The sequence below is a fragment of the Eretmochelys imbricata genome, chromosome 4 (genome assembly GCF_965152235.1).
Source record: "Eretmochelys imbricata isolate rEreImb1 chromosome 4, rEreImb1.hap1, whole genome shotgun sequence".
Lineage (NCBI taxonomy): Eukaryota > Metazoa > Chordata > Testudines > Cheloniidae > Eretmochelys > Eretmochelys imbricata.
Genome location: NC_135575.1, coordinates 68,016,822 through 68,028,856, shown reverse-complemented (window position 1 = coordinate 68,028,856; position 12,035 = coordinate 68,016,822). Strand labels below are relative to the sequence as shown.

General features: G+C 39.1%; 1 protein-coding gene across 2 annotated transcripts in view; it reads left to right on the top strand.

The window, feature by feature from the left end:
* The window catches only part of FSTL5 (follistatin like 5), a 493,618-nt gene that overhangs the window by 162,307 nt on the left and 319,276 nt on the right, over positions 1 to 12,035 (top strand). The gene's annotated exons all lie outside the window — the stretch shown is intronic.

The following is a 12,035-nucleotide window of genomic DNA, read 5'->3' as shown; positions in this document are numbered from 1 at the left end:
TCCTACATTTGTTCTGGGTTGTTTAAAAAGAACAATAATTTGAAACTGAAAATAGATGGTGGCACAGATAACTTACAAGTCCTGCACTTATTTTTATTAAACATAAGGCAGTGCTTTCCCTTCATTTTGCCAAAGAGATTAGGACTTTGAAATATTAATTTGATATTGCATAAACTTGTTCACAAAAATTATTCCTCTAACTGTGATAAGGAACAAATTCATGAAAAAATCATGACCAGTTCCTGTGACCATTTGCAAATAGAATAAGGACAAAATGCAAGGAGCAAATATGTCAGTAATTCCCATTAAATTAGAAATAAACAATCCATTTAGGAAGTTGTCTCAGCGCAACCACACCCTTGACTGCTACTACATAATCCTAGGGGAGTTCATCCTAAAAATAAGAGTATAAAGCTATAACCAAAACCAGTAAGAAGCAGCATCTCAAGTACAAGTTTCTGATTGAAATTTTCTAGGTAACTTCTCTCCCTGGAAGATGCTTGTGTGCTGAATGGGCACTAGGGGTCTGAGGTTGGTGGAAAGACTCCAATTGACTTCAGTGGGATCAAATTCTTTTGTTGTATCTTTTTTACAAAGATGTTTTAGTATGTCTCACATTTGTGCATGTGTGATATAGTACACAAGTGAATTAGTCAAGGAAAATCCCTTCTACAGCTGTAAGGCAGTAACTAGACAGTATATACAAAGATAGATCTATCTGATGGCAGGGACAGCAGAAGGTAAAGGCAATACAGAGTAAACTGTCTAATGCCTGAAATCACAACAGTTCTTGAGGCCTCAATATCTTGCAGAGTGGTCTGTTCACAGAAATAAAAGTGGGTATAGTCGGGTAGTGATAAACAGACACTACAAATTCTGATGGGGATGCAACTATTTACACTTAAACTATTTACAAACAATAAAAGCAATTACAACTAACATATATGGACATAATTAGTAAATGTGGTAATTTCTGAAGATGGTGTTTACCTATAAGTGAAGTGGAAGTCACATCTGTATTAAAGTCGCTAAACAGTTCCCTCTACAACCCCCTGTTTTTAGATACTGATAGCTTTGCCAAACCCTATCTGTTAGTCTTGAAATATTCTATGCTCAGTCTGTGCAGCCATGTCAGCAGCTCACATGTCTGTATCATGAGTCTTACAATGTTTGGTGTTTTTTTCCTAAAACTCGAGCTCCTAGTATCATGTTTGTGGGAATCTTAGCTGTCATTAAAACAAAAATAAGTTTCTAGTTATATAGTTTCAGAGAAGAGCTTGGGAAATTTGCCGCAGAATATTCCAAGACAGAAAGGCAAATAAATACTTATTTTTTTAAAAAAAATCTCATGTTTTAAGCCAATTTAATTATTTTTTGGAAGCTAGGTTATTGATTTTTGAATGTTTGGGAGTGATAATACTGTGGCAGGTTGCATTTCTTTGAAAGTTTGAGCAAAAATGACATTTTTGAGAACAAGGTTAATGAACACTGAATAGTTCTTCCAATGTTAAAAAACATGATGCTTTTAAAAACAATTGTAGCATCTCTGTGTTTTGGGGGTAAGAACTTGAAGTTAGATGGGGGATAATTTTGTGGTCAGAGAGTGCCTTTTGACGACCCTTTAATAATCCAAGTTGGCTGATCTACCAGCTGTGGAAAATTACCATTTGCACTTTTACTATACAATGGAACACTGACCAAGTTGATTCTCCTCCTGTTTTTGCCCATCAAAATAAGGTTTGTTCTAAGGGATGGTGAATTGGACTGGAAGCCAAGAAACTAAGTTCTAGTCCCACTTCCTATATTGATTGGAGTTAATAATTCGGTGTACTTCACAATATTATTATTGAGCCAAATCTGATATGCCAACCCTAGGTAGGTGGCAAATATCAGCCTCCTCTCTCCCATTTTACAAAATGAGTAACTGAGAGGTTGTAAAGGTTAATCTGAGTACAAACCAGGTTTCTAATATGATAGACTCAAGTATCAGCCACTCTTCTCTGTCTACGTGCTTGTCTATGCTATATAAATTGGACTACTTCAGCATATGTAACTCAATTGTTCAGTGTATTACATGCCTTCTTTTGTCGTTAGTCTGCAGACCTACTCCTGCTGCCAGCTAATTAAGTTATTAGATATTTAAACTCAGTCAGTAGAGGTCTATGTGGCAGTTGTGAAGTTCAGACATTGCAGATGAGTCATGCACATGATGTAATTTCCTTTATTTTCTTTCTTTTTCCACTTGGCATTTCTTTAAGTGGAATGTTCCATTAAACAATTAAACAAACAAAAAAGCTAAATTGAAAGAATATTGTTAAGGCTGAAAAGTCAAGCACTCAAAAACTATGAAATGTCTTTATTAAGGTGTTATGTGCAATCTTATGTCTTCTTCCTCATGCATTTGCATTGTGATCTAGCCTTTGGTTATACATGATTGCCTAATGTTTTTTTTTTTTTTTCCAAAGGGCCCTGCATTATGAATGGATAGTGCTTAGTGAATGATTTAGGGTTCTGTTATGAATGAGGTTGTCTGTAGGTTCCCTGCCTCATTTACTGCAAAAATTGGAAGGTGTGAAATGAACGGGGGTAAAGGGACTGGTTGAAGAGAGAGGATGGTCTTGTGTTTAAGATACTTGACTGTGACTCAGGAGAACTGGATTCTATATCTGACTCTGCTGTAAAATTCCTGTGGCATGCCACAAAAATTACGTCAACTAAAATTTTCAGAGGTGGCTGTTAACTGTGTAGATTTCATTTTCTGGGCGACTAACCTGAGACACCTAGAAACTGATTTTCAAAAGAGCTGAGTGTTTGTAACTCCATTTTAAGTGAACTCCATATTAAGTAAAAATAAGGCCCAAAACATTTCAAGTTGGGCACCCAATCATTGAGGGACTGACAATATATGGATGCTATTGTACATTTTGGCCTTAATCACTTTGTGACTTAGTTCCACATCTGTAAATCTGAAATAATTGCAGGGGTCCTGTAAAGATAAATTTGTTTATGTTTGAGAGACACTAGGATACTAAAATCATAAGATTTATGTAATTAAAGATAATTTCATCAGACTTACACATATGCATCCCTAATTTTGACATTTCCTAATTTTCAAATTCTTGACCTAGCAACCGTATTTTTTAACATAGGGATTTTTATTTGTCTGGAGCTAGGCTATGCAGTGTGCTTAGGAAGCTCACAGTTTAATAGTACCTCAGTCGCTGTAAAGCACTTTGATTTGGCTATGGGCCTAGTGTACTTGTTAAGACAGTCCCAGTACCAGTGTCTTGCTAGTTAATCCCTAAACTAACACGTGTAAAAGCTGTAATAAGGTAGAAAAGTCACAGCCCTTTTTTCAAACTCTCAGGCTGGGTTTCTGACAAGACAAGCTGTTCAAAATGGCTATTGCAGGCGTCTTACTTTCTTCCCGGACAAGGGATTGCTGGCTGCACTAGTTGGTGAATTGACTGGCTGGCTGCGGCTCTACACATCTTCCAGGTCTCTATGGTACTCACAGGATCTGGCAGTATTCAACTGTACAGAAAAATAGCCCAGGATGAGTCACTAATAAGATTAAAGGCAGCTTTACTTAGCACCTGACTGATGCATAATTTCCGTACTGGCTCTCAATATAATTTGTCTCCTCTCTCCTTTCTGGATTGGTAGGAAGACTCTTTCTTGTATAAATGGCTTCACATAGGTTCATAGATGGTAATCAAATTTGACCTTCTGTATGTGTATCACAGGCCATAATTTCTGGTTGAACTAGAACGTGTCTTTTAGAAAGAGGCCTTGATTTGAAGGCTTCAAGTGATGGAAAATCAACAACATGGTCCACACCCCTGAGTAATTTTTTCCCAGGTTGACTACCCTTAGCCTTAAAATTGGGGGCATTTTTTCCACTTTGAATTGGTCTAGTTTTGAATTCCAGCCATTCAATCTTGTTATGCCTTTTTCTGTTAGTTTAAAGAGTCCTCTAGTAACAGAAGTCTTCTCCCAATGTAAGTACTTATAGACTGTGATCAAGTGATCTCTTTAACATTCTCGGTGTATTTTGTTTAAGTCTTTCTCATCTGAGGAGGCCTCTGAAAGTTGGAATGTGCAAATTATATTGTATTATTGCAGTAACCTATTACAGGTGCAATGGTGACCCCATGGATGGCTGAAGGTGGACATTTCTCTTCTAATCTTACCTACATTTAGAAGTAAATAGTCTTCTCTGGGATGATAGAGAGTAACTCACAAATTTCTCTGAGAGAATGACTTCTTTACTCACATTCAGTGCACCTAAATGTCCCCTAATTTAAGGGGTGGAGATATGTCACTCTAACTTTATGAGACTTGACATCATCCCAGGAAGTTTAATAGTTCTTTAGCCATTTCAGAAATAATTGGCTATACTGTTCCCTTGACAATGAAGGTTTCTGTATACAAAGAGGAGACTGTACACCCATATGTGTAGTTTGCTTGTTTCATCAAGTCACATTATAGTGAAGCTCAAATTTAAAATTTACTATTAACACCTTGAGTCAATGTATAAACATTTGGCTACTTACTCAAACTTACTGTTATTTTTTAGAATGAAACCCACTCATCCAGATCTCCTCATTACACTCTATTCTGAAAATCCCACTGCATGCTGGTTATTAAGGAAGCAAAACTGAACTATCTGCACATTAAAAAAAATCAGTATTTTTTCCTCCTCTGTAGAAATCAAGTGTGTGATTTTTGTCTCAGTCATTGTAGCATTGTTGTTTGTTCAAGGGCATTCAGGAGCTCTGAAATGGTAATATAAAAGGATGGGTCTAATGCAGATGTGATTTCTACCAGGTCCCTTGTGATCATAGAAAGAACTGTAGACCGCTAGTTTAAGCACTGGATTTGGACTGAGGAAATCCTGAGTTGTAGTCCAGGATTCTTGTCTGGACATCAATACTGACTTTATCTGTGGCAATAGACAATTTACTTTGCCTCTGGTTCAATTTATGCATATCTGAAATGAGGATAATACCTTCCTTGCAGGAATAATGAGGGTTAATTAGATAATGTTTGCAAAGTGCTAAGTATTATTATCATTACCTTCATTAACCTGCAAACCATCCTGGAGTATGTACTTAGCAGTTTTGAAAACATGGCAAGGTTGTGAGAAAGGAATCGCTATGTTAGCCTGATGGTAGTATTGCTTAATTTGCAGTCTGGTTCTTGTGCCCATGAGTAAAGTGTTCTGTTTTTTCATTCTGTATTCAGGCATTATGCCATTTGGGTAGTGTGTGTCACTCTCCCTACCCTGACCACCAGAATAGTTCCTGACACCACTTTCTGAAGTGTGCCAGGGAAGTCAAGTTCACATGTCTACACAGACTTATGAATTCATAAAACAATAGCTTTGAAATAAAATGCTCATATTAGCCTGGTTTGTACAGAACTATTCATAATTTTTGGTAAATTCTATAATGTCAGTAGCTAAAGGATAGAATATAAATATCATAAACAGGCCACTTCAGTTACATTCAGAAACAAATATGCCCAAGGAATTTGATTAAGGCATTTAGTCTGAACTATAGAACCAACAATTACAAGCAAGCATTAATACAAAAACATAATAATTTATAACTGTCCTGTACCTATGCCAAAATATTTCAACTAAATATACTGAACATAAGTCCTACAAAACAAGGGGAATGGTTTCTGCATAGTAATCTAATATATTTAGAATATTTGCTTAACCAAATAATTTGTGTTACGAAGAATATGCAGTACCACTGAGTTAATCTGTTCATTTTAAAAATATGTACATGGTCTTATCTTAGATATTGATTTTGTTGAGTCTGGTGGAGGTATTCACCCATGAAAGCTTTTGCTTGGATATGTCTCTTAGTCTGTAAGGTGCCACAGGACTCTTTGCTGCTTTTAAAGATCCAGACTAACACTGCTACCCCTCTGATACTTAGATTAAAATATTATCAGTCCTTGGCTTTAATTTTATACTAGTATTGGCTAATGTGTTAATATTTCTGAAAAATGATGTCACAGTTACTGGGCAAGCTGTACTTTGTAGAACCCTTTTAGTCCCTCTTGAGTGCATCCCTTGGCTGACAGACCTGGCCTCCTTCACCTTACTATGGGTGGAACCACATAGTCCAGCCATTCCGAGACTGGGTCTCTGCACTGCACTCCCCCCGCCCCCCCAATTCCCAACCATCTTAATGCAAGAGGCTAACTGTGAGAACTTTTTCTCTGGGGACCGGTGGCAGCAGCTGATTAAAGTGACTCAAAAGCAGCATCTTCAAAACAAAGTAGCGTTTAATTCCCAGAAGGATCTCTGAATATAGGAAATGGGTTAACATAAAGAAGAGTCCTACACATATTTTCTTACCTAAGCTTACACTCTCTATCCATGCCTCATGTAGGTCCAGCTCATTCCCATCTCTGGCTTGCAGAAGCAGACTGTCCTGCTTGAAGCACGCTGTCTGTCTCCCTGTATGCCTATCAGCACTGACTGACTCCCTGGCAGCCTCTCCTACTTCCTGAAGCCAGCATCTTTGAGGCTAAGGATCTCCTTTGATCCCGGGCTTTCAACCTTAGGAAGTAAACCGTGCCAGTTTGGTGAGAGTCAAGCAGATAGCATCTTCACAATTGGTGGCCCTTCCATTGTTTTCTTAAATCCTTCTGAAGCCTTTTAACTCAAGGTTTTTGTCTGTGCCATTGTTTCATTCGTTTGCTTCCTGTTTAACTCCTGGCAGTAAGGTACGATAATATCAAACAGATAATTTGAGGCCATATGATATTTTCAAAAAATACTACACAAAACTCCCTCATTTTCCACATAGGATCAAGGTTTCTATTGATTTTAAGTTTCAGAGTGGTAGCCGTGTTAGTCTGGATCAGCAAAAACAATGAGGAGTCCTTGTGGGACTTTAGAGACTAACAAATTTATTTGGGCATAAGCTTTTGTGGGCTAGAACCCACTTCATCAGATGCATAGAGTGGAAAATACAGTAGCAGATATAAATACACAGCACATGAAAAGATGGGAGTTGCCTTACCAAGTGGGAGGTCAGTTTAACGAGACAATTCAATTAACAGTAGGATACCAAGGGAGAAAAAATCACTTTTGTAGTGGTGATGAGAGTGGCCCATTTCAAACAGTTGACAAGGTTGAGTAACAGTAGGGGGAAATTAGTATGGGGGAAATTAGGTTTTGTAATCACCTAACCACTCCCAGCCTTTATTCAGACCTAATTTGATGGTGTCCCGTTTGCAAATTAATTCCAGTTCTGCAGTTTCACATTGGAGTCTGTTTTTGAAGGTTTTTTTGTTAAAGAATTGCCACTTTTAGGTCTGCTATTGAGTGACCAGGGAGATTGAAGTGTTCTCCTACTGGTTTTTGAATGTTATAATTCCTGATGTCAGATTTGTGTCCATTTATTCTTTTGCGTAAAGACTGTCCAGTTTGGCCAATGTGCATGGCAGAGGGGAATTGCTGGCACATGATGGCATATATCACATTGGTAGATGTGCAGGTGAATGAGCCCCTGATAGTGTGGCTGATGTGGTTAGGTCCTATGATGGTGTCCCTTGAATAGATATGTGGACAGAGTTGGCACCGGGGTTTGTTGCAGGGTTTGGTTCCTGGGCTGGTGTTTTTGTTGTGTGGTGTGTGGTTGTTGGTGAGTATTTGCTTCAGGTTGGGTGGGTTCTAGCCCATGAAAGCTTATGTCCAAATAAATTTGTTAGTCTCTAAGGTGCCAGAAGGACTCCTCATTGTTTTTGCTGTTACAGACTAACACGGCTACTACTCTAAAACCTATCACTATGCAAGGCACTGAATTTAGCCGTATGAAGTGGAAATCCATCAACTTCATGAAAAAACTCATGCAGATACAGACAGACATTATCTTCCTTTCCAAATGCAAACAAATGAACATCATGCCAAAAGGACTGAATGTAAAAAATCCATTACAATCAACATACCACACAGACTGGCGAGAGATTGTGCCACACACTCTCAAAGAAACTGCAGAACCACCTGATCAACATCTTATACAGCAAACTGGAGAAGATCAAGATTGAACTCTCAAAACTAGAAACTCTCCAAAAAAACCAATCTTCCACACAAACTCCCTCATGGCTGGACTTTACAAAAACTAGACGGGGCATTTACAACACACACTTTGCTTCTCTACAGAGGAAAAAGGACACTAAACTATCTAAACGCCTACATGCCACAAGGGGCCACAACAGTGGTTCCATTAACTCACCCAACAATATTGTTAATCTATCCAGCTATACTCTTAGCTTGGCAAAAGAGTCTGTCCTATCTCGGGGCTTCTCCTTTTGCCCCACCATCCCCATGAACATGATACAGTTCTGCGGTGACCTAGAATCCTACTTTTGACATCTCCAACTCAAGAAATATTTCCAACACACCACTGAACAGTACACTAATCCACAGAAAGCTTTCTTCCAACACTACAAAAAGAAGAATTCTGCGTGGACTGCTCCTGAAGGTCGAAACAACAGACTGGACTTCTACATAGAGTGCTTCCTACGATGTGCACAGGCTGAAATTATGGAAAGGCAGCTTCACTTGCCCCATAACCTCAGCCGTGCAGAACACAACGCCATCCACAGCCTCAGAAACAACTCTGACATCTTAATAAAAAAGGCTGACAAAGGAGGTGCTGTAGTCATCATGAATAGCTCGGAAAATGAACAAGAGGCTGCTAGGCAACTCTGACACCACATTATACAGGCTATTGCCCTCTGATCCTACTGAGGATTACCAAAAGAAACTACACCATCTGCTCAAGAAACTCCTTGAAGAAGCACAGGAACAAATCTACACTGACACACCCCTAGAGCCCCAACCAACGGTATTCTGTCTGCTACCCAAAATCCATAAACCTGAGAATCCTGGATGCCCCATCATCTCAGGCATTGGCACCCTGACAGCAGATTATCTGGCTATGTAGACTCTGTCCTCAGGCCCTACACTACCAGCACTCCCAGGTATCTTCGAGACACCACTGTTGTCCTGAGGAAACTACAATCCTTTAGTGATCTTCCAGAAAACACCATCCTAGCCACTATGGATATAGAAGCTCTCTACATGAACATTCAACACAAAGATGGACTACAAGCTGTCAGGAATAGCATACCCAATACCATGACGGCAAACCTGGTGGCTGAACTTTGTGACTTTGTCCTCACCCACAACTATTTCAGATTTGGGAACAATTTATACCTTCAAGTCAGCGGGACTGCTATGGGTATCCACATGGCCCCACAGTATGCCAACATTTTTATGGCTAACTTAGAACAATGCGTCCTCAGCTCTCGTCCCCTAATGCCCCTACTCTACTTGTGCTACACTGATGACATCTTCATCATCTGGACCCATGGGAAGGAGGAGGAATTCCACCATGATTTCAACAATTTCCACCCCACCATCAACCTCAGCCTGGACCAGTCCACACAAGATATCCACTTCCTGAACACTACAGTGCTAATACGCGATGGTCACATAAATACCACCCTATACTGGAAACCTATTGACCGCTATACTTACCTACATGCCTCCAGCTTTCATCCAGACCACATCACACATTGTTTACAGCCAAGCTCTAAGATACAACCGCATTTGCTCTAACCCCTCAGACAGAGACAAACACGTACAGGATCTCTATTAAGTGTTCTTAAAACTACAATACCCACCTGGTGAAGTGAAGAAACAGATTGACGGAACCAGAAGGGTACCCAGAAGTCACCTACTACAAGACAGGCCCAACAAAGAAAATAACAGAACGCCGCTAGCCATCACCTACAGCCCCCAACTAAAACCTCTCCAGCACATCATCAAGGATCTACAACCTATCCTGAAGGACGATCTCTCACTCTCACAGACCTTGGGAGACAGGCCAGTCCTCACTTACAGACAGCCCCCCAATCTGAAGCAATACTCACCAGCAACTACACACCTCACAACAAAAACACCAACCCAGGAACCAAACCCTACAACAAACCCCGGTGCCAATTCTGTCCACATATCTATTCAAGGGACACCATCATAGGACCTAACCACATCAGCCACACCATCACGGACTCGTTCACCTGCACATCTACCAATGTGATATATGCCATCATGTGCCAGCAATGGCCCTCTACCATGCACATTGGCCAAACCAGACAGTCTTTACGCAAAAGAATAAATGGACACAAATCTGACATTAGGAATTATAGCATTGAAAAACCAGTAGAAGAACACTTCAATCTCCCTAGTCACTCAATAGCAGACCTAAAAGTGGCAATTCTTTAACAAAAAAACCTTCAAAAACAGACTCCAACCTGAAACTGCAGAACTGGAATTAATTTGCAAACTGGACACCATCAAATTAGGTCTGAATAAAGGCTGGGAGTGGTTAGGTGATTACAAAACCTAATTTCCCCCATACTAATTCCCTCCTACTGTTACTCACACCTTCTTGTCAACTGTTTGAAATGGGCCACTCTCATTACCACTACAAAAGTGATTTTTTTCTCCCTTGGTATCCTACTGTTAATAGATTGCACTGGGGTCTTAAAACTCATGAAAGTGGCTACTCATGAAAGTGGCTACACATATAAAACTCATATGGATGTTGCCAAGAAGATGAAAGGCACAGGTCCTGGCGAGCCCAAAACCAACCAACCAGTCCAAAGCCAGTATTATTTTATGTATGTGTGTATGAAATTACAGACCCATAGGAGAGTGGTGTTTTTCTCTTGTTCCTAACTGCTGGAGAGAAATGGAGGCTAGAAGGTCCCTACACCACTTATAATTACTGGGGATTCTGTAATTCAGGTTTCCTCAATCATATAATCTCAAGTTTTGTGAGGTCTGGGGAAGACACCTTCAGCATATTGGGTTCCTTTTGTTTCCCCTAGAGCTCTCCATAAGAGATTTGTGAGCAAAGAAGATAACTTTTTTCGATCCATGGACACTGAAATTTCTTGTATGACTGATAGGTTGTCAGTAGAAGTGGGGGAAGAGCATCTAGGTATATAATCAGTATGCATATATACAAAGGGAAAAAATCCTCATCAGTCTAGGAACAACAATATCAGAAGGAAGTCACACTTAATATGATACAGTAGGTTAAGCCTATTAGAATAGGTTAGAAGATAGTCGGGAACATAAAACTACAAGGGACTGAGACTAAAACTTGTTGGCTAGAAGTTTTGGGAATATTTCAGATTAGAAATCATTCATAAATTGTATTTTTTCAAAAAAGACTTGGAGCCAGAAAGAGAAAATTAGTATAAAAAGATATTTAGAAGGAAAAAATGCAGCTGATAAGTGAGTCTAAAATCAAGACTGAACATATGACAAGCTTTTTTTCTTCAACATGAACTTTAAATGACCAGTTCAAATGCATATACAAATAAATGTTCCTTAATTACCTGGTCATCATCTTTTCTCGGAAAAAAGGCAGTCTTCTCCAGGTAACACTCTTGGATATTTCAATTGTCTTCAGCATGCTGATAAAATGCATAAAGGGCCATCAAATAGCTTTGGGCTATGTTTCAAAGTACAGGCATTTAATAGCATTTTAAACTCAGTTTTCAGGCAATTGCACCATTTCCTTTTTTAATAGAGTAGAAACCTCTTAAAGGTAAAAAACCCATCAATTGCACTGTTTTCAATTTCCTCAGCTGACATGCAGTATCATTTCTCAGATACATCCCATCCTGTTATGACAGCTGAATCATGTCACAGCAATTGAGTCAGCCTAACATATCCCAAACCATATCTTTAATTCAGAATTGGAAAACTATATAACTTTAAACAATTCTGCACACCTATTTTGTCACTGGTTTGTTTTTTGTGTTTCTGTTTTAAAAATATTGTTTCATCTACACACATTCAAACCTCTCACCTAGCACAAGAACTTTAGGTTATGGTTTATGGTACTAAAGTATTTTCCTTTCTGGTAAAATCATATATTAACAAAGCCAGGGAAAGAAAAATATTAGGGCCACTTTAGCCAAACTGT